Source organism: Triturus cristatus, chromosome 5_2, assembly GCF_964204655.1.
Source record: "Triturus cristatus chromosome 5_2, aTriCri1.1, whole genome shotgun sequence".
Lineage (NCBI taxonomy): Eukaryota > Metazoa > Chordata > Amphibia > Caudata > Salamandridae > Triturus > Triturus cristatus.
In genome coordinates, this window is record NC_140588.1 from 280,167,388 (window position 1) to 280,191,158 (window position 23,771).

Here is a 23,771-nt window from a genome sequence, read left to right on the forward strand (position 1 = left end):
CTGATCAGTTATGTCCCCTATCTTGGACCCCAACGGTTCTATATGCATGTTACAAGTACATGTATGTTCCCTCTAGTTCCAGTTTCTAAGACGCAAACATATGTGTGTCTACCGTCGACATGTTCTCTGTCAGATCCGCCATCGATGGGCTGGATATTCGATTCCTAAGTATGAAAGGCCACCGACTTTATATGGCTAAGTTACTCCATTTTTACAGTTCAGGCAAGTAGGCCCGATTCTGTCCTCAAAGCCTTTCCCTGCTCTCTGTCTTTGACAGCTTCAGCTTGAGCTCGCATCTGTATCCATGAACTTTGCCCTACTCCCTGTGCAGCTAACGGTGCCTGCCTCGGCCAGTTTTCGCCTGCCTGCCAAGAAGCTGTATTTCACCTTCGAATTATCTATTTTGCTCTTCAGCCGATGCATTCCTGTCTAGTGATTTAGGTAAACATTTCCTTTAGCTCACAAGCAAAGGACTCAGCCTTTCCGTCCTCCTGCAAGTGATTCATAGCCCTGCTGCCATGGAAAGTTTTCTGCCCCTCGCATCTCATATAGACACTTAGGCGTTTGTGCACGCACACAGTCAGTATAGACTAGATTCTGTCCGAGAGTCCTTCCTTGTGGATAACATAGTTCTTTAAACATAGGATGTTAGATATGATTTGGGATTAGGTTGACTTGACCCCCCAGACTTCTCGTCTCCACATGTAGAGCTAAATGTCAAGTCCCCTTCACCCCCTAGTTGCACGTCAATCACACGTCATGCTGCTACGCGCGCATCTATGCCAAGTATTATCTTATAGATCCACCTATGTCTGATAATCCTAACCAATCATGTTTCTTTTATTCCTTATTACGCCTAGTTTCGATTACGTACCTGTTTTGTCACTTTTCTTATCAAATGTTACGCCTTCTACATTCGTTTCATTGTAATGTACTTATTATAAAAATGCATGTCTGTCAATAAATTATTGTACTTCACTTCCTGAACCCTCGTGGTGACGGAACCTGAAGGCCGCGACTCGAGTCGGCCATTTTTGATGGAATAAAGCCCATTTAGAAACTCTTATACCACGGATTCTGCCTCTTGTTATTCTGAGCTATTTTATTTTATTTCAAGATCCCGTATGAAATTCAGTCCGGTAAAGAAGATTTTTGTTTACCACATAATGGCGCCCGAACAGGGACACTTTCTCATCTCACGCGCCGGCGGTGCGTTGCAGGCCCGGTCTCCTGCCACAGCTGGACGGACCATAAACGCGTACCAGCAGGATTTCCTGTAAGCTCCCTCCGGTCAAGCGGGGGCGACTGAGGCTGCGATCAACCCAGACGAGGCGGTGAGAAGTGCGAAGTATCCCGACCAGAGCCTAGCTGAGAGAGCAAGATCCGAGGTATACAGAGGCCCACCAGTTATTTCGAAATCCCGATGTCCAGAGGGTCCGCTGTCCGCAGTCATCGAGTCCTGTCCATTCTCTGAGGCCTTCCGTTTCAAGGAGCTACTCGGTGAGTACCATCGCCGGGGAGGCGTGTTGACGCGCACATAGGTTGTGCCGGTCAAGACGGATTTGGGTACACAAATCCGGTCTGCACTGTTTAGCAGTGTATATGTACTGTTTAGCAGTATATCAAGTATTCCGAAGTATGCAGTTATTGTCAAGAATTCAGCGTGGTGATTAGTTAGGCAGACTGTCATCATTGTCGGTCGTTGTTAAAATGTTTAATGTTTAATGTTTAAAGTGTCCAAATATTGTGGTATGAATGAGTGTTCATTGTTCACTGTTCATTATTGTGTTTTTCGTATTAAGTGAGTTCAAGAGTAAGTATCAGATCAGTTGTCAATATGCCGCTCTTCTCGAAGTTAAGACAGATTACTACCAGAAAAGGGGTGCTTGAAGAAGCAGTTCCTATTCCTCCTAGGGACACTCCAGGGCATTTTATGTACCATAAGCATGGCTTAGATGCCATATTGTTTCTTGATCTATGGGTAGACTATACCAAGGGATTGCCGGAAAGTCAAAGGTGGCCCGTAGCGGGAACCTGGGATGCAGAGTGCATCATGAAAGTGGAGGAAGAGTTATGGAAAAGAAAGGTCAGACAGTCACAGAAAGACGCTGTTGAGTTATGGCGTAAAGAATCTCATAGACGAACAGAAAAAGCACGTAGACAAGAAGAGAGGAGTAAAGAAAGTTCAAATAAAGCTCAAGAAAGTCTATTAATTGAGGAAGGTATCCGAGTGAAATCAGAACAAGTAAATAGACAAAGAAATGCTCTTATGAATGGTATGTATCCCCTTCTAGCCGAAGGACTACCTAAGGCTGCTCCAGAAATGCCAAAAGACTTGCCACCCCCATTATTTCCAATTAAGGTACATCCAAAAGGGCATCCCAGAACCGCAGAAGATGTTTTTCTTTCCTCATATCTAGACGACGCAGCTCCCGAATATGCTAACGCCGCACCACATAGACCGTCTGGTGTAGGGGTTCAACGTCAGGATCAGGTATCTGTCCCCGTGCAACAGCAAGTCCCGACGCAAGCGTCAGCAAGCACATCTGTTTCCGCATCTGTCTCCGCAGTCGATTCTACAGGGGTATCGACACCCATAGTTGCTGTGTCACGTTCAACGAACCCATTCACACCCGACGCCCCAGATGGGGCCACGGGAGGTGCTAGCGTTACCTTTACACCACCCAGAATAAATAAACTTGTTTTTCAAGAGTCAGCACATTCACGTACACCTAAATTCGTAAGTGAACGTACGCTTAAGGAACTCCTTGTAAATTGTAGATATGACCCAGTGGTTGGTAAAGAGGACGAAATGGTCCTGGCATCATTACGTATCAGGCGAGCCGCAGAGTATTTAGCAAGGTTACCAGGAATGACTACGCATCTAGATAACATATATCATTTTGTTCAAACAGGACGAGATCCAGGATGTATTAACAGAGCTATGGAATTCCAGAAAGTAGAAATACAGGGGGAACTGTTACGTTTCCTCATAAACTGTGTGATCAGAAATCAAGACCGCCCGGGGGTAGACCCGAATGCAATGCTTATTCTTACAAAATGGAGTCAGAATATATCAGAAGGGAGACACGATAAGCAAAATTGTATAATAGCCATGTGCCGAAAAATCCGTAAAGAAATAGAGCGTATTCATGAAGAGAGATTGGGAACAGACGAGTTTGAGCAAGATGAAATGTCCGAATCAGGGAATTCCGCAAGACAGTCAGAGACCATAGCTTATGTAGGCAGAGGAAGATCCTGTGAAAATACTAGATGTTTTTCTGATCCCATACACTCAGTATGCCCAAATAATAGCAGAACGTATCCGACGCCTATAATAAATCTGAAGTCTCCTGAACATTCGTTTCAAGCCGCAGATAAAATATTACGAGAACGAAGGGGTTACCACTTCCTCGATTCCATGGATGAGCAAGAGTTAGCCAGATCAGCCGTTCACTGGATTGACAGTCCTGAAAAATACGGTGATGAGACCGTAGCACACACGTTTTTTAATCTCAGTACAGATGAACAACGTTTAGCTGGAATCTATATGATTCAGCAACTCCTCATATTATATAAGAGCCAACATGCTGACCCTGGTCCTTTACCTGATATATTAACGGAACTACTCACAAACAGATGGAGAGGTTCTAGTAACAAGCTAATTAAAGAGATATTAGTGTCACGTAAGCAGTATGTCCTTTTTGTAAGTCCGGATTCTCTCTCGCTGCCCCGCAGAGAAAGAGCGCCGTACTATATGGATAGACAAAATCCCCTACGAGAAGTGCACCCAATAAAAGGCGAAGACAATGAGTTTCACCGTGTATTTGTTTACACACCCATATCAAAAATGGAATTATTGGAAATGAAGAAAGTAGTACCTAGTCATGACAAAGACCCAGCGGGTTTCCACCGAGAAATTAAAGACATGTTACTGATGGGAGAGTACACCTTTCCTGATATTATGACGATATTAAAGGTGCTTTTGCCTGCTGGCATTTATGAAAAACTGAAAGAAAAAGAGTGGGAAGTGGGTGACCAAAAGATAGACTGGACAGCATTAGCAGAGGAAGAAAGGGGCCGAACTGCAGGTTCAGGGCTCGGGGATAAAGTTAAACTGTTACCAGGTTTACTAGTACAGGTACTGCCACGTTTATTAACTACAAAAAAGGAAGATTGGGGTGCAATCACAGCCTGCAAACAAAAGCAAGATGAAGACACAAGCGATTATTATGCTCGATTTGAAAAATGTTTTGGTATAAATAGTGGTATAAAAGCAAGTATTGACTCATATCCACATTTATTTGTGACAAAATTAGTGGAAAATGCATTGCCTCCAGTAAAGAATAGAATATTGAAATTCGAGAGTACCTGGCAAAGTAACACTCCGTCACAAATGCTACAAATGTTACAGTATCATCACAATAGAATTAGGGATGAACAAGAACACGAGCATAGACGCATGAAGGATACAAAAATGAAAATGCTAGTTTCTCAGACAGTACCAGCAGATGGTCACAAAAAGGGTGTGACACATTCTGGTGATTCTGCAGTTCCTGTAAAAGGAAGCTGCAATTACTGTAAACAACTGGGCCATTATGTACACGATTGTCCAGTCCTGAAACGTAATATAGCTACAGGTATTGCAAAGGAGAGACCACGATTAGTTAGACAAGATCAGAATGAACAAGGAGCTATGCAGCATGGACAGTCCATGCCAGTTCAACAACAGTCCATGCCAGCCTCACAGCAACCCATACAGTTTGTGCCAGCTGCACCGCCGTTGCCTGCTACTGCCACACAAACCACAACACGACAAATGTATCAGACTGCACAGTATGAATACCCTGAGTATCAGCGTTACGCATGAACAAGCCTAGAGAGGGAAGTTGACTTACCGCTTATCGAGATTCCTGTAGATCAAGAAGGACCTTATGTACATAGTGAATTATTAGGTCAAGATAGAAAATTCCTACTCGATACAGGGGCAAGTCGAACAACCATAAAACGTAGTGAAGTTCCAGGGGCACCCCTCTCAGGCTCTCAAAATATTTCCCTTGGTTTTTCAGGAAAACCTATTGTTAATGAAGTATCACAGCCTCTACCACTTACGATAGGACCTTTGACACGAACTACAGATTTATTGCTTACTAAATCATGCCCAGAAAATCTGTTAGGAATTAAAACTCTGAAAGCACTAGGAGCCATAATATGTTGTTCTCCGGAAGGAGTAAGGTTGTTTTTACGTGATTTTAAAGGTCACTATGTGTCTAGAGACATGGATCCCCGACTACAGACTTTACCAGTACATCTATGGGCACAAGGCCCTACGGATGTTGGCTGCATGAACATTACACCCTATCGAGTCACCCTGAAAGCAGGAGTGGTACTACCACGAATGCGACAATACAAGTTACCGCATGATGCTGTAGTGGCTTTGCTGAAAATCATTGATGAGCTGATTGTCCAGGGAGTAGTTGTAGAAACAGACTCCAATGTATGTAATTCACCGATAATTCCGATTCTTAAACGAACTGATCCTACTGCCCCACCAGTGTACCGATTGGTTATTGATTTGCGTGAACTAAACAAGTGCATTGTACCACAATTCCCTGTGGTCCCTGATATATCATCATTGTTGACAGCAATTGATTCCGAAGCAACATTCTTTACTGTAATCGATCTCAAGAATGCCTTTTTCAGCGTCCCAATAGATCCGGAAAGCCAATATTTGTTCGGATTCAGTTTAAATGGGCGCAGCTTTAAATTCTCACGCGCTCCCCAAGGATTCACAGAAAGCCCCAGCATCTACAGCCAAGCACTGAAGAGAGAACTTGACAGTATCCACATGCCAGTCAATACTGCACTGCTTCAATATGTCGATGATCTGCTGATCACAGCGAGAAGCGAGCCAGAATGTGAAAAAGCTTCTCTGACAGTTTTACATTTCCTAGCCGACAAGGGGCACAAGGTGTCTCCTTCTAAGCTGCAATTCTGTGTCCAGCGAGTTATTTATCTTGGTCACTCGCTGTCCAAGGAGGGAAGGCAGCTTACACCAGATCGCATCCAGTTAATTGCTAACATGTCAATACCCCAGACACAAAAGGAGGTGCGAGCTTTCATAGGCCTCACTTCATATTGTAGGCAGTGGATCCCTCAGTACGCTTTTCTAGCAAAACCACTCATTCAGTTAACCACACAGGAGGCAGCCACATCGACTGTTCTCCCTTGGACTCAGGAACATACACAAGCTTTTGAAAGCTTAAAGAAAGCTTTATGTCAAGCACCTGTTTTAGCAACACCATGTTATAGCAAACATTTTACACTCTTTGTTACAGAACGCGAAGGTACTGCCTTGTCAGTACTCACTCAGGATCAAGCAGGATCACGCAAGCCATGTGCTTATTTTTCCAGTACATTAGATCCCGTAGCTCAGGCTTTGCCTGCATGTCTGAAATCAGTGGCAGCGACAGCTTTAGCAATCAGACAAAGCGATGCCATAGTATTAGGACATCCATTGACAGTACAAGTACCACATGCAGTAGAGGTTCTTGTGAACCGAACACAAACACAACACTTGACCATAGCAAGACTTACCGGTTATGAATTGACATTGTTTCAACCACACATAGAGATCCGACGGTGTAATACATTGAATCCTGCTACACTATTACCTGTAATTGGAACAGACCCACTAGCTCATGATTGTGTTGAAATCATTGAAATAAAGACGAAACCTAGACAAGACTTGACAGACGTTCCGTTGTTAGATCCAGACCTGACGTTGTATGTAGACGGATCGTGCATGAGAACAAGTACAGGAGATTTAGTGGCCGCGTATGCAGTCACAACAGACACTGAAGTTATTGAGACAAATTGTATAGATACTTTGTCCGCCCAAGCAGCAGAACTTATTGCTCTAACACAAGCCTGTATTCAAGCCACAAATAAGAAAGTTAATGTATACACTGACTCACGTTATGCATTCGGAGTTGTACACGACTTCGGCGTGTTGTGGCGAGAGAGAGGTTATTTAACTTCCCATGGTGCCCACATTCAGCACGGACCCCTCATTCATGCTTTGTTAAACGCAATACATCTACCCACTGCTATATCGATTATGAAATGTAAAGCACACACGAAGGTTACTGATATCATTTCTCAAGGCAATGATTTAGCTGACAGAACAGCTAAACAGACTGCTCAGAATCGCACATTAGACATGACAAAGCCAATAGTTCAGACACCAACACAGTGTATGACAATTAAGGATCCCGCACTTGACGTAATTGATATACAGACACATGCCACAGCAGAAGAAATAAAGAAGTGGACTGAACTAGGAGGGATCCAGACAGATCAAGGATGGATGACGAAGGAGAAATCTGTATGGTTTCTCCCTGATTCCATGGTTCAAGCCATTATAGCTACAGTTCACAGTCCAGCACATTTAGGAGAGAAGGCTATGCTAGACAGCATTCAGCACATTTGGTTCAACAAACATTTACGAGCAGCAGCTAAACAAAAGGTTCGTACCTGTATGATATGTTGTCAGTTTAATCCAGGAAAGAGTGTTCCCGTAGAGCAGGGTGGATTTCAGCCTCCTGACCATCCTTTTGAAGTCCTCCAGATGGATTATATTCAGATGGAACGTTGTCGAGGATTCAAATATGTTCTCGTAGTTGTCTGCGCTCTCTCCCGTTGGACAGAGGCGTATCCCGTATCAGATTACACTGCCCCGACTACTGCCAAGCAGCTAGTTCGAGAATTCTTCCCACGGTACGGTTTACCACGTGTTGTATATTCAGATAACGGCCAGCCTTTCTCATCCGAATTAATGAAACATGTCTCACTTTTGTTGGGATATCAGTGGAAATTCCACTGTGTCCGACACCCCGAGGCAGCAGGTCTCGTGGAACGACATAATCAACTTTTAAAAATCAGACTGTCTAAAATATGTCAGGAGAAAGGTGTGGACTGGATAGTAGCTTTACCAGTTGCGCTATTTTACATGAGGATGGTAGCACACTCTCGAACAGGGTTATCCCCTTATGAGGTGATCTTTGGTAGACCACCGAATATGTGGGGGACGCCTATACCCCGTAAAATAACTGATGTTGATTGTAATATGCTGACAGATTACCTGGCTTCCTTGATGTCTGCACTACAATCTTGTCGTTCACAGGTAGTCGCAGCTTTTCCCGACAACACCGAGGTGAAACCTCATGATGTAATTCCCGGCGATTATGTTCTCGTCAGGAATTTTGATCGGAAAACCCAACTGGAGCCAAGGTGGAGGCGTCCTAAGTTGGTCCTGCTGACGACCAGAACAGCTGTGAAGATCGAAGGGAGAAAAGGCTGGGTGCATTCCAGCCATATAAAGAAATTTCATGGACTTCCTCCTGACACAAACAGTACTCCCCGTGTGTCTTCCCCCATTGACTCAAAGCTACCTTTGGCTGAGGCCAGTAGCACCGAACTTTACAAGCAGAAACTCAGGTCCAGATCTAAACTGTCGGACGATTTGATTGTTTAAGTCCTCTCCAAGGTGAAGCGGTTGAATCTGTCCCGACATGTATCCCTTAGGTCTGAATCATGTAGAGTCCAGAATCATAATGAAACGACATGCTTATTGTAAATTACTGCGTAACCACTGTATTGTGACTTTATTAATTTTGTTTTTCTTGAGTTTTTTAGTTACTGCAAGTATATTGTTGCATATGTATTATCCTGTTTCTAAACGTGCTTTCAATATAACTGATGAACATTCTTTTAGTGAATTCCCCCTACATGAGTTGTCCTATAGACTTGCGCTGCGCAATAACACATTCATTAGTATGTTACATCATTCCCATCAGACTAGTAATGCCACCAATTGTTGGGTGTGTGGCCGACTCCCTCCCTATCAGAATAACAAAGGAGTTCTGCCTTTCTTTCCACATCCGTTCACACACAATGGCTCCTGTGGAGCATGGTTTAGTTTATTAAATTCCATAGACCCAGACACAGCAGTTTATCAACAACATTGGATATGGGGAAATCTGAATCTAGTTTTATTCGAAGTCTGTCACCCTAATAAGGAGGGTCACCCCAGTAGAACAGGAACTGATTTAGAAAATGAAGTGTATAAATTAGGTAATTTTACGCCTAATCTTATGATTTTGAATGTCAAATCCGAAGTTGAACTAATTCTGCCCACTATGTCAGTATTTCCAGTTAAGGGTGAATTATGTGTGAGAAAAGTTGGTTCCATACACATGGGCCATAGCCAATGCGTTACTACAGTAGAATATAGTGATCAAGGTAAATCTTCATTTAGAGCTTCTCGCCATTCTTACTTTATATGTGGTCAGACTGCATATATGCGTTTGCCTCTAGATTGGGATGGTACCTGTTACATAGCATTCCTTCTGCCACCTGTTTTTCTAGCTCCCCCTGATTATTATCGAAATGTTCATTTAGTACACAATAGAGAGCGAAGAGATCTCCCAGTTGTCGATTATACTGAGACGGCATGGGACAAGTATGCAGATTTCAATAAAGGTATCTTTCCCTATATAGGTACAATATCAAATAGTAAGCTGATACGTAGACTCACCAAGACTCTTGAAGCTGTAGTAAATGAGACTATAGCCGCCCTAGGCAATCTGACAGAGGAACAATCAGTGATGAGAATTGTTGTTCTCCAGAATCGTCTTGTCCTTGACGTCATCCTGGCCGATAGGGGCGGAGCTTGCAGGGTCATCGGATCCAGCTGCTGCATATTCATACCAGAAAATTCGCCATCTGTATATAAAGCTATAACACGCCTTCATAAGATTGTAAGCCAGATACACGAAAATCCAGGCACTTGGACGTGGTCCGGGTGGTTTTGGAGTGTGATATCAGCCTGGGGATGGAGAGTTCTATCCTTCCTAGGTATTGGCCTTCTTATGCTCTTCAGTTGTTGTTTATGCCTGCAATGTGGACCAGCGATTTGTGGTCTGTGTGCCACATCATGCATTCCATATCACAGTTCTCGTTCAAAATGCCGGAAGAAGAAGGAAGAAGAAATGATGCTCCATGAGCAAATCGATGGAATGATGAAGATTGATATCTCTTGAAGGGCAAGTAGGGGACAAGGAGGGAATGTGGAAATGTGGATTTTCCTGATCAGTTATGTCCCCTATCTTGGACCCCAACGGTTCTATATGCATGTTACAAGTACATGTATGTTCCCTCTAGTTCCAGTTTCTAAGACGCAAACATATGTGTGTCTACCGTCGACATGTTCTCTGTCAGATCCGCCATCGATGGGCTGGATATTCGATTCCTAAGTATGAAAGGCCACCGACTTTATATGGCTAAGTTACTCCATTTTTACAGTTCAGGCAAGTAGGCCCGATTCTGTCCTCAAAGCCTTTCCCTGCTCTCTGTCTTTGACAGCTTCAGCTTGAGCTCGCATCTGTATCCATGAACTTTGCCCTACTCCCTGTGCAGCTAACGGTGCCTGCCTCGGCCAGTTTTCGCCTGCCTGCCAAGAAGCTGTATTTCACCTTCGAATTATCTATTTTGCTCTTCAGCCGATGCATTCCTGTCTAGTGATTTAGGTAAACATTTCCTTTAGCTCACAAGCAAAGGACTCAGCCTTTCCGTCCTCCTGCAAGTGATTCATAGCCCTGCTGCCATGGAAAGTTTTCTGCCCCTCGCATCTCATATAGACACTTAGGCGTTTGTGCACGCACACAGTCAGTATAGACTAGATTCTGTCCGAGAGTCCTTCCTTGTGGATAACATAGTTCTTTAAACATAGGATGTTAGATATGATTTGGGATTAGGTTGACTTGACCCCCCAGACTTCTCGTCTCCACATGTAGAGCTAAATGTCAAGTCCCCTTCACCCCCTAGTTGCACGTCAATCACACGTCATGCTGCTACGCGCGCATCTATGCCAAGTATTATCTTATAGATCCACCTATGTCTGATAATCCTAACCAATCATGTTTCTTTTATTCCTTATTACGCCTAGTTTCGATTACGTACCTGTTTTGTCACTTTTCTTATCAAATGTTACGCCTTCTACATTCGTTTCATTGTAATGTACTTATTATAAAAATGCATGTCTGTCACTAAATTATTGTACTTCACTTCCTGAACCCTCGTGGTGACGGAACCTGAAGGCCGCGACTCGAGTCGGCCATTTTTGATGGAATAAAGCCCATTTAGAAACTCTTATACCACGGATTCTGCCTCTTGTTATTCTGAGCTATTTTATTTTATTTCAAGATCCCGTATGAAATTCAGTCCGGTAAAGAAGATTTTTGTTTACCACATATCTCAGAAAGCGCGGAGGGAAACGCCCTAGCTTGAGGAAAGAAGAAGGGGGTTCCTCAAGCCCTAAGTACATCCCTTCCATCAGCAATGATCGTACCATTGATGAAAATCATTTTTTTGTTGAGCTTTCGCTACGGATCCACGAGGAGTGGTGTCCGGTATTAGCGATGTTGGACTCCGGGGCAACAGGTTGCTTTATTGATGACAAAAAGGCTGCTTCTTAAGGATTAACGCTTCATACGAAAGACATACCAGAAGCAGTTTTGGCCATGGACGGAAGGTGTCTAGAAGCAGGGCCTATCCGGTGTCACACGGATGCTCTGGAAGTGCGCCAGGGCCTGGAACACGTTGAAATGTTAGCCTTTAATGTAATACAAGCCCCTCAATATGGACTAATATTGGGGTTACCATGGCTCCGACTGCATAATCCTCGGATAGACTGGATCGAGAAAACTATACAGTATACCTCGGCGTATTGTTCCAGAATCTGTGGGTATCCAACGAAGAGTCCATCTCAAGAACTGGCCAAGTTACACCACATAGCCACGGCGGCGGAACACCCGGTTACTTTACCTCCAGAATACCAGGATTTGGCTGAAGTATTCAACGACACGAAGGCAGAAACCCTCCCACCGCATCAGCAATATGATTGCCAAATAGATTTGGTTCCGGGAGCAGTAGTGCCTACAGGACGGGTCTACGCGTTAACAGAACCAGAGAACAAGTATTTAAGAGAGTACATCGATAAATATTTGGCCCTCGGATTTATACGACACTCCAAGTCGCCGGCAGCTTCTCCCTTATTTTTCATTCCTAAAGCCAATGGAGAATTGAGGGCGTGCATTGACTTCAGGGCATTGAATGCCATTACTATAAAAAACAGGTACCCATTACCCCTGATTCCCGTTTTGCTGGAACAAGTGAAGGAGGCGGTCATATACACTCGTTTGGGTCTTAAAGGAGCGTATCACCTGGTGAGGATGCGCAGGGGTGATGAGTGGAAAACCGCTTTCAAAACTCGTTTTGGCTTATAGGAATACCTGGTTATGCCCTTTGGGCTCTGCAACGCCCCTGCTGCTTTCCAGTTCTTCCTGAACGATGTATTGAGAGAATACTTGGACCAATATGTGGTTGTATATATTGATGATATTTTAATCTACTCTCCCACCATAGAAAGACACGTTCAACATGTCCGAAACATACTTCATACCTTGAAAAAACATCATCTTTTTTGCAAAATCAGCAAATGCGAGTTTGGAGTAACTACCGTAGAATTTTTAGGAGTAATGCTTACTCCCAGAGGACAGGAAATGGCGGAAAGAAAGATTGCAGCAGTGAAGGAGTGGCCTATCCCTAAGAACGTCAGGGACATCCAATGTTTTTTAGGATTTGCCAATTTTTATAGGCGATTTGTACATCACTTTTCTGCTTTGGCCGCTCCCCTTACACAGTTATTGAAGAAGAAAATATCCTTTCGCTGGACTGAAGAAGCACAACAAGGATTCGAAGCTTTGAAAGAAGCATTTACCTCCGCTCCAGTATTGGTTCATGCCGATCCCAACAAACCGTATGTGGTGGAGGCAGACGCCTCAGATCTGGCTGTAGGGGCTGTCTTGTCTCAAAGACATAGTGATACCGGACAATTACATCCAGTGGCCTATCATTCCCGTAAACTCAATCAGGCTGAAGGTAATTACACCATCGCCGAAAAGGAGCTTTTGGCCATCAAGGATGCCTTCCAGGAATGGAGACATTTTCTCATGGGGGCTCGCCATATCGTTACAGTATATACGGACCATCGTAATCTTCAATTTATGACGGCCGCCCGTCATCTCTCACCTAGACAACTGCGATGGACACTCTTTTTTTCTGAGTACGATTTTCGAGTTACGTACCGTCCAGGGAAGGATAATAAGAAGGCGGATGCCTTGACTCGTCAAACCTTCCACCCCTCTTGGGAAGAAAGTGAAGTCAGATCCATCATCAACCCTCAACACGTTCTCGGGGCAACGATCACTGAGCCATTTCTTCAAAGTATCGCCAAGAACATACGTACCCAAGGTTGGAAAGACTGGCTATCTCAGCATCAGGAGTGGACTCTGAAAGACGGTCTTCCGGTCCGAGGAAAACAACTGCTGATTCCGCTGAAACACCTAAGAAAGCAGGTGTTTGCCTGGTGTCATACTCTCCCTAGTTCGGGTCATCATGGGGTCGAGAAAACTACAGAACAGGTCCTGCACCTGTTTTGGTGGCCCACGGTACGACACGACATCCGGGAGTGGGTTATGGATTGTGAGACATGCCAGCAGATGAAGAGTTCGCACAGTAAACCTGTAGGTCTCTTACGTCCTTTACCTACTCCAGAGCAACCATGGGAAAACATTTCTCTAGACTTTATCGTAGGAATGCCTCTAGATAGAGGATACACAACTATTCTGGTGGTGGTTGATTACTTAACCAAGATGGCACACTTTATTGCCTGTAAAGCCCTACCTACCGCAGGCCAAGTGGCTCAGTCATTGTTAACGCACGTTGTTAGACTACATGGGTTGCCTCAAGTGGTGGTTTCAGACAGGGGGCCACAATTCACTGCCAGATTCTGGAAGGAATGGTGTAAAGCGCTCCGGATCACACCCAATCTATCCACAAGCTTTCACCCGCAGACAGATGGTCAAACCGAGAGGGTAAACCAGACACTCAAACAATATCTGAGATGCTATGTAGACAAAACCACAGAAAACTGGGTGGACGATTTATGGTTGGCAGAAATAGCCTATAACAACGCAATGCATAGCTCCACCTCATATTCCCCTTTTTTTTGTTCCTACGGCTTTCATCCGCGATTCATTCCGCTGATACATCCATCTAAGAGTGAGGTGGTGCCTGAAGTAGGGCAAAGATTTCAACACATACAAACCGTTCTAAAAGACACCCAAGAGAGATTGAGGGTAGCGAAAACACGTTCCAAGGCATACGCTGATAGACATAGACGGGTAGGGCCTACTTACAAGTTAGGTGATTATGTCTGGGTGTCTACTCGCAACATCCGCTTTAAGAAATACAGTATCTTCAACCCGAAATACATAGGCCCCTACAAAGTGATCAAACTTATCAATCCGGTAGCAGTTAAATTAGCCTTACCCTCCTCTCTTAGAATCCACCCCTGCTTTCATGTATCATTATTGAAGCCTGCGCGTTCACCCAAAAAGAAGGGGTTGCCTCCCGTTCTGGTAAACGAGGGAGTAGAGTATGAAGTCAGAGGTATCCTTGATTCCAAGCTGTATAAGACCAAATTGTGGTATCTAATAGCTTGGAAGGGGTATGGGGAGGAAGAAAATTTCTGGGAACCCGCAGATGGTGTTCATGCCCCGATATATGATCGAAGGTTCCACAAACGTTTCCCAAATAAACCATATCTTTGTCAATATTCTTCAGGAGAGGGATGTCCTGTCATAGCCCACGGAGGTGCAACCAGGAAGAACACTGCCTCATAATAACAAAGCGATCCTCACCCGAACTACAAATCCCATGAGGCTCGTTGCCGCGACGCTGGTGACGTCAGGACGCCTACGGGTCCGAGCGTATGAAGGAGAGCAATGGCGGCGAGAAGTTGCCGATTACTCGTCCGGAGAGAGTTGCTGTTTTCGAGGCTGGTAAGGGTGCTCTGCACCAACTCAGTTTTCCCCGTAAATTTGGTGGTAGTGACAGCGCGGATCTCTCCGCTTATCGTGGTGGCATTTTGGGGGTCTTGGCTGGCGCTTCCGAGACTCCGTGTTAGACCAATCGGTGAATGTCAGTAAGACGTCCAAGGAACTCCGAAAAACTTCCCTGGATATTAACCCCCTCCTAAATAGAAGAGGAGGACGTAGTCTTCATAGAAAGCTCGGTGGTCGAGCTCAAGTCCGGAAGTCTAATTAGGCTTCGGGAAATATTGACATAGAGGTTTTCCCTGTTGGCGAGCGCTCGGCTGCTCATGCAGGGAAAATGGCGGCGACATCGTCGAATTTCTTGCTCACAGTTTTGAACATCTTTCCCTGTTGGCGAGCCTTCCACATAGCTCTTGCGGGGAAAGATCTTTTACTTGTCCCTAGGCGAGGCCGGCTGGCCTTCTCTACTCTGGGTTGATGCATGCTAAGAAAAGGGTCTTACTTAGCTGAAGATGCAGGAATACAATGCCGTTAAACTGCTGATATATTCCTGGAACAATTAACGTATTCCAATGGTATAAAACCTGCTATAAAGCTGTGGTATCGAGAGTCAATGTTTATAAATCACACAGACTGGAAACTGGTTTGATCAAGCGTGGTTCCTGAAGATAAGGAGAAGTTCACTGCATAATGAACAGTTAATGCTTATGAAATGTGAACCATTGCTTTATTGCTGCCTGCTTACTTTTTGTTGCATACCTATTCTCAAACAGAGGGACAGCGAGTGAGCAGAACCTCGGCTCTTCCATCCCCTGTTCCTTCCTACCCTAAGGTAGCTCGAGGTGGGTAGCCCAGATATTAGATGTGTTACAGTTTGAGGGGAGATAAATGTTACTCTCGTAATTGCTTTGCCCTTTCCTTTACAGAACCACAACATAAGCAAGGGTGTGACCCTATCTGACGTATCAGCAGAGTGGTTATTTTCTTTTACAGGATGAGTTAGGACTTCGTTATACAGGAGTCAGGGGGAGGATTGAACGCTCAAAGTAGCCAGCTGTATTGTTATTCTTTGTATTATTGTCGTTTCAGATCTCCCTCCCCGCTGTTCCCTTCCTACCCTTCCCTCGCTTGACCACTCCATGGAGTCTGTGTAATACTATCAGACCGTGGTGGTGTCCAGAGGTGGACATTATATACAACATGCGATCCTGACGATTCCTGGCCGCAACAAAAGATTTATTTTCGCGCACCATAATAGAAATTAAGACTCCATGAATGTAAGCTTTAAAAAGCATCCCAATGTGTAATTTTGGAAGTGTCACATGAGTTATTATTAAAAAAATAATCACTAATAGCTAAGGCCATTTTTTTTTTAGTTGGTTGGATTAACAACTATGTCCGAGTTCATTCTCCATTTTTTATTAGGAATTTGGGGGTCAGAAATACATAAAGAAAAAAAAGTCAAAGCATGGTCCGAAACTGTAATAGGATGTATAACCACCTCACTAATCATTTGACATAGATTACGTGAAGTTAATAAGTAATCAATTCTAGAAAAATGGGAGTGAGCATTGGAATACAAGGTAAATTCCTCATCTGTAGTATGTTCCAATCTCCAAAAGTCAACCAATTTGGTAACAGAAAGGAAGAATTTTAAAGCAAAAAATGCCTTGTTAGGCCGGAATTTACAAGCAGATGACCGGTTCAACAAAGGATCCCTGATAAGATTAAAATCACCACCTACTATAAGGGACACATTACCAATTTTGAGTACTTCAGCAGAAACATAAGACCAAAAGGCAGGATCATCAGATGTAGGAGCATATATATTGACCAAATTTAAAATGAGTTTGTCAATTTGAACTTTAGCTTAAGCAAATCTACCATCTGCGTTGTGATGATAAGACAGTAGTTGTACCTGAGCTCTGTGAAAAAAATATAGCTACACCATTTTTACATTTTGCAGCAGGGGACGAAACTATATGCCTTACCCAACCTTTAGACATGGTATGTAATATTTTATCATCCACAAGTGTTTCTTGTACAAAACAAATATCAACATTAGACTTTTTAAGATATTCTAAAATTTTCCGTCTTTTAACAGGGTGTCTCAGACCTTTCACATTTAAGGAAGCAACAGCTAACTTTCGTGGCCTAGACATAATATCCTATAAGTAATAGAAGAAGATGAAATAAAAAGAAAAGCAGCCCATATAAAAAAGACAAGACAAGACAAACAACATACAAAGAGGTCAGTCACAGAGACCTCATCCCAATAAGACATTTGAGACGGAGGTGTAATGCAAGAAAAACCACTAACAAATACACCTGCATAGTGAGAAAATTAACAACCTATATTAAGGACTATAGAATGTTAGCCCACAGAACCAGAAGGCTGAGAGTCCATGAGAATAGGATTATGTTGATCCGAAAATCTGATTAAATCTGCAGGAGCTAAAAAAGACTTGGAGACATAATTTTTCCAGATGCGCATAATTGCAGGGTCAAAAAGGCCATATTTGTAACCAGCTTTTCGCAAACGAGGCCTTAATTCTGAAAATTGTCGACGCATTTGAACTGTCTCGTTTGCAAAATCTTGATTAATAAAGATTTTATTTCCTTCAATTAGGAGAGAAGGTATTTCTCGGACAGCCTTTTGTATGAGGAGGAGGTGCTGAAGCCTCAGAACTTGAAATATGATTTGTCTTCGTTTAACCTGGTGAGGTTTACGAACAAGGGAATCCGGTGAGCTTTATCAATCTCAAAACGTTCAGGAAATTTAGTATTCAATATTTTAGGTAGAAGGTTTTCCAAGAAAAGACGACAACTTTGTCCCTCAACTCCTTCCGGCACATTAAATATGCGTAAGTTGTATTGCCTATTTCTATTTTCCAAATCCAGTAGGGAACGTTGGAGAGAAGCAACCTGAGGAATAAGTGGAGCCATAGTCGTGATGGCATTAGTATGATCTCAAATTTTAATCTCATTGTCTGCAACCCTCATCGATGATGAAGCCATATCTCTCTGAATATTTTTAATATCTGAAGAGATTGTGTCAGTATTAATATGAATAGGTTGAATTTCCTATAATCAAAAGAAGGGAGCTAGAAGGAGCAGTCATCCATTCTTCTTCCTAATTGTATATCACGAATCAAAGGGAATGGATCACTTGTAACTGGAAATAGGGGTCCTTTAGATCGTTATCTGAACCGCTAATACCTAAATAGGTATTATGAGAACCCTCAATCACGTATTTTTGGTGGTATTGGTGGTTTATCTTGGTTCTCCGCCTTATGAATACGTGTCAGCATTATCATTGGGTCTCTTGTGTGTAATGCTTCCTCCACCTGGAGGGAACCGCTAATTCGCAGTAGTGATCAGAGATATTGGTGCAAAAAAGGTGCAAAACAAAGTGATAAGTTGACGTTAAAAATGTCTTACCGACACTGCCCTCAAAAAACAAAATTTATTCTGTCAGGTGTGTTGGTAGACTCTTAAAAGTTAAAAAATAGTGGTGCAGTAGGTCAGATTATGTAACCACAGCACATTTCGGTGTCCAAATCAAAAATGGTCGATATGTTTCTGCCCCTCTAGTGCCCCAGGAGGGGGTCGTTGGGCATTCTTCAGGACCTTGTGAATGTGAGAACCGGTAGTATCCAGTTAAAAAAAGGAAGTTTATGGTTGTCTCCATAAACAAATGATCTATCAGTATCTTAAGGTTATTATTTTCCTACAGAAAAGAAGAACAAATAAAATAAAAGAGACAAAACAATGAAATGCGCACCAATCTAGGTGTTTGTAAAGCAGATAACTTTGTAAAAATGGCAATTCTTTAAAATACTGTACTGTAAAGCAATGTCAAGAATGGCAAATCTTCACTGTATTCAGAGAGAGCGATCACGGAAGTTAGTGTCTGTTACTGTATAATTTAAGCACAGAGAACTGGGTGCGAGGGAAGATAGTGTTTGGGATGCAGTTCTCGCTATCACAATTGAAGTTATTGCGGTGGAGTGGTCTTGAACTGCTCGAATGAAATATTGGGCATCAGAATAACACGTCACATCGTAGTTTTCTAGTATAAACTATTAATCATATAAGCGGTATGCTTACAAACTTAAAATATCCCTTAGTACTTGGAGAAAGAAAAAGAAACAGAGTGAGTTACCTTTAGGTGCATCCGTGTTGCGGCTGCTGCCTTGCCACCGTAAGCGCGTTGCCTGTAATGAAAAGAAACGGGATAGGGCAGGGATGGGTAGGGGTTGGGAGGTTGGAAATACCGTGTAATAGTTGAAGGCTGCAGGGCTGGTTGCCGTTGAAAGGATTCTTCTTTCGTACCTCCTTTGCGGGCTATGCACAACTTGTGCTGACGCTGGCTTGCAGGGCTCGTACTGAACGAGATCCCGTGTTCTTGCCGCTTTGTACTCTCGTGATGAAAATCGAGGAGGGACTATGCAAGTCATTGTTTGTGTGAATCGAGGAAGGACTCACTGTGTGTGTGACGTGTTTTGCGCAATAAAGTTAGGCTCTTATTTGAAAAAATGAATAAAAATATATAAAAAGAGCTTGGTTTAAATATGTGGCTGGAAGATGTTTTGTGTGTAATGGTAATGTATTTGCACACTTCATTTCCTGACGACGAAGCGTTTGAAAATTCCATCGGATAGGTATAGTTGTCTCGTTGCGTTAAAAAGGGGGGGGAAGCAAGTTAAGGTCAATGCTTGTTTTCGTCGTATAAATCAGAATATTGTCCATCGCATCGTAGGTACAAGGTGAAGGTATGTCAGACTTAGTTCAGAAAGGACTTCTCAAGTTGCGGGTGTAGAAGGTCAAGATCTGTCAGAAAAGTTATTTGAAACTCAACCAGGGTATGTTATCGTTCAATCCTTTAGTGTCTGTACATAGACGGTGTAACCATCTCTGTTCTCTTTCAAATAGGATTTTTTCAGCATTGGTCTTTGATCCTAGTAGTGTTTCAATTACAATCCATTTCAAATCATCCACTGAGTGTTTTTGTTCAATGTAATGTCGGCTCATCTTTGTGGTTTCCCGTTTACATTTTACATTACTCCTATGCTCGCAAATTCTTACTTTGATTTTCCTGCATGACATTCCGATGTATCTAAGGTTGCAAGGACACGTGATCATGTAGATGACGAAGGATGTATTACAGTTTGTGTGTTGTCTTATGGTCCACTTGAGGTTTGGCGTTAGTTGGACAGTCTTGGTTGATGTAGTTAGTCGACATACTGAGCACTGTCCACAAGGGTAATGACCTGTGACTGGTTGTAAGTCCCACAGGGTGTTGATCGTTTTTGGGGGGGGAAGGGGTGGTCGTGTATGTACCAAGATATCTTTTATGTTCCTTGTCCTTCTGTTGGCAAACCTGGGTTTGTGCCATTTTAAAGTACCTGAGGTCAAGATACGCCAATTTTTGTTGATTATTTTCTTTACAGCATTGCTCGCTGTACTGTAGGTTGTCACACATGTAGGTGTATCATCTGTAGGATCTCTCTGCATTGTTTCCAGTAGACAATCCCTTGGCTGATTTCTCGCCCTTTTTTTGCATTTAGATATTATTTTGGTTGGATAGTCTCGTTTCAGAAGCTTTTGGCTGAGGTCATTTGCTTGCTTTTTGTATTCCGTTAAATCACTGCAGTTACGCTTCAGCCTTAAGAACTGGCTGTATGGTAGGTTTTCTTTTAACGGACGAGGATGGAAACTGTTAAATGATAATAGACTGTTTCTGGCAGTCGGTTTGAAGAAAGTTCGTGTCTTGATAGTGTCTTCTTCAATGTAAATAGTGAGATCTAAAAAATCCAGCTGTGTGTCATTAGCTGTATAGGTGAATCTCAAACATTCATCTTGTTCATTCATCCATTGGTGAAACTTCCTCAGGCTTTTTTGATCACCTTCCCAAATCACTATGATGTCATCAATGTATCGTTTCCAAAAACGGATGTTAGTTTGATATGGATTCCTTGCATTTTGTATATAGATTTTTTCAAAGGTGCTTACGTAGAGTCCCGCTACGCTCGGCGCATATGTGCTCCCCATAGATGTTCTGTGTCGCTGATGGTATAGTTTCCCTTCGTACTCGAAGTAGTTCTCGGTGAGCGCCAGGGTGCAGCATTGTAAGACGAAATGTCGTGGGGTCTGATATGTCCAATTTTGATCAAAAAGTATTGTCTCGAGGGTTTCGAGAGTTTTCTGCTGAGGCAGGCTGGTGTACAAACTCTCTACATCAAAACCTGCCAGGAGCATCGTGTTTGAAGTGAAATTTTCATTTTTCAGAAGATTCAATAGATCACGAGTATCCTTCAGGTAAGTTGGTGTCTGTTGAACCAAAGGCTTTAAGAAATGGTCCGCAAATTGTGAAAGAGGCTCTAGGACAGATCCAATGCCTGACACAATTGGGCGGCCTGGGGGTGGTCTCCTCTCTTTGTGTATTTTAGGGAGAGAATAGAAGTATGGTATTCTTGGGGATGTAGTCTTCAGGAAATCTGCTTCGTTCTGTGATATCCACCTGTTGGTTTCGGCTTCTTCTACCATGATCTTGATTGTTTGTTGGAGTCTTGCAGTGGGATCTGTTGTAATAATAGTGTAGAATTTCTCGTCGGATAGTAGGTTCAGGCATTGTTGATTGTAGCCTTCCTTACTTATTAAGACGATTCCTCCTCCCTTGTCTGCTGGTTTTATTATCATGTCTTTGGCATTTTTCAAGGTTTCCAGAGCTTGTTTTTCAGCTCTTGTTAAATCCATAAATGGTTTTCTTGTTGATTCTGTCAGTTCACCGATTTCCTTCATTATGGCTTGTTCAAATGTCTGGAGCTCAATGGGAACTTGATGATTTAGTGGGCAGAAGGTGGATTTGAGGCGTAATGATGTGTCACCTTCTTTTTTCTCAGTATCTTTATTCGAGAAGAAGGCTTTGAGTTTTAACTTTCTACAAAATTTGGCGACTTCACATTTTGTCTTGAAGACATCTAGGTTCGGGGTTGGTACATACCCGAGTCCTTTATTAAGCACTTTTTCTTGTGCCTCCGTCAGGATTGTATCCGTTAAATTGATTACGAGCGAGTCGTGCTCATTCCTGGTTTCTCCTTGGACATGTTGGACATGCTCCTGGTTTGGACTTGTCTTTCTTGGTCTGTCCACGTCACTCCTTTTCTTCGTCCTCTCTGGTTCATCTGGCCACGTCCTAAAAAAGACGGTTGTTGCATGTATGGTCCTAGATAGTGTCCCATTGGTGGAGGCCCTGAAGTACACGGATTCATCCAACCTTGAAAGTTCGGTGTGTATGGTTGGAAGGGGAGTGGTTGTTGGTTGCCGTATTGGGGAGTACGCCAGAAATTTGGTCTCCGCTGTTGTTGGCGTCTGTAGGTGCCTCGGTTCCTTCTTGGTTGCCTTGTCTCTACATTGTTCCAGTCTGAACTGTCAGTTGATGTCCCACTTGTATCGGTATCAGACTGATAATCTGGTATTTCATAATCTTCTTTGCTATATGGGTGCATTTTCTCCATGGAGAAACGTTTGAGATCTTTTCCCAGTTTCTGTATTTTGTTGTTAGTTATGTACTCCTTGGTCTCATTCATGTCTTTATTGATTTCCTCAAGTCTTTTTTTATAGATTGATAATTGAACCATGTTCTTAATTTTGGTTTCATATAGTTGAATTTTGATAGTTAGAGCTTCTGTCAGTCTTGTGGCTGTTTTTATTATTAACACAAGGTAGTCTCTTGTGCACTTCCACGAAATCGCAGACCAATCTTTACGGAATGCTAGATCTTTTAGAAAAATTTGTGGTGCATTGTGTACCCAGAGGCCCTTAGGGGCTGCATTAGCTCGCAAATATTCAGTCATTATGACGCCGTGGATAGCAGTCCTTACTTGCTCCTTTTTCAGCTCAGAGAGTTCTTCCCAGTCTGTATTTTGTTCCAATGTTTGTGTGAAGTCGCTGTTCTGAAGTAGTGATGGTAAGGAAAGAATTGCATTTATTTCATCTGCTGAGTAACTCAAACCCAGGTTTTCAGCCATGGTTGATTGAGTAGATTCGAGGTTTGTATCTAGAAAAGTTATATTAGTAAGCAAAGTTCTTGGTTCCTTTGCAGAGGAAAAAGCTCACTTAATATTCCCAGATGAGGAGAGAAGTAGTAAGTGATGCTCCCACAGCTGTGCGCTGCTTAATATCTTATAATCAAAAGAAGGGAGCTAGAAGGAGCAGTCATCCATTCTTCTTCCTAATTTTATATCATGAATCAAAGGGAATGGATCACTTGTAACTGGAAATAGGGGTCCTTTAGATCGTTATCTGAACCGCTAATACCTAAATAGGTATTATGAGAACCCTCAATCATGTATTTTTGGTGGTATTGGCGGTTTATCTTGGTTCTCCGCCTTATGAATACGTGTCAGCATTATCATTGGGTCTCTTGTGTGTAATGCTTCCTCCACCTGGAGGGAACCGCTAATTCGCAGTAGTGATCAGAGATATTGGTGCAAAAAAGGTGCAAAACAAAGTGATAAGTTGACGTTAAAAATGTCTTACCGACACTGCCCTCAAAAAACAAAATGTATTCTGTCAGGTGTGTTGGTAGACTCTTAAAAGTTAAAAATAGTGGTGCAGTAGGTCAGATTATGTAACCACAGCACATTTCGGTGTCCAAATCAAAAATGGTCGACATGTTTCTGCCCCTCTAGTGCCCCAGGAGGGGGTCGTTGGGCATTCTTTAGGACCTTGTGAATGTGAGACGTATTCATAAGGCGGAGAACCAAGATAAACCGCCAATACCACCAAAAATACGTGATTGAGGGT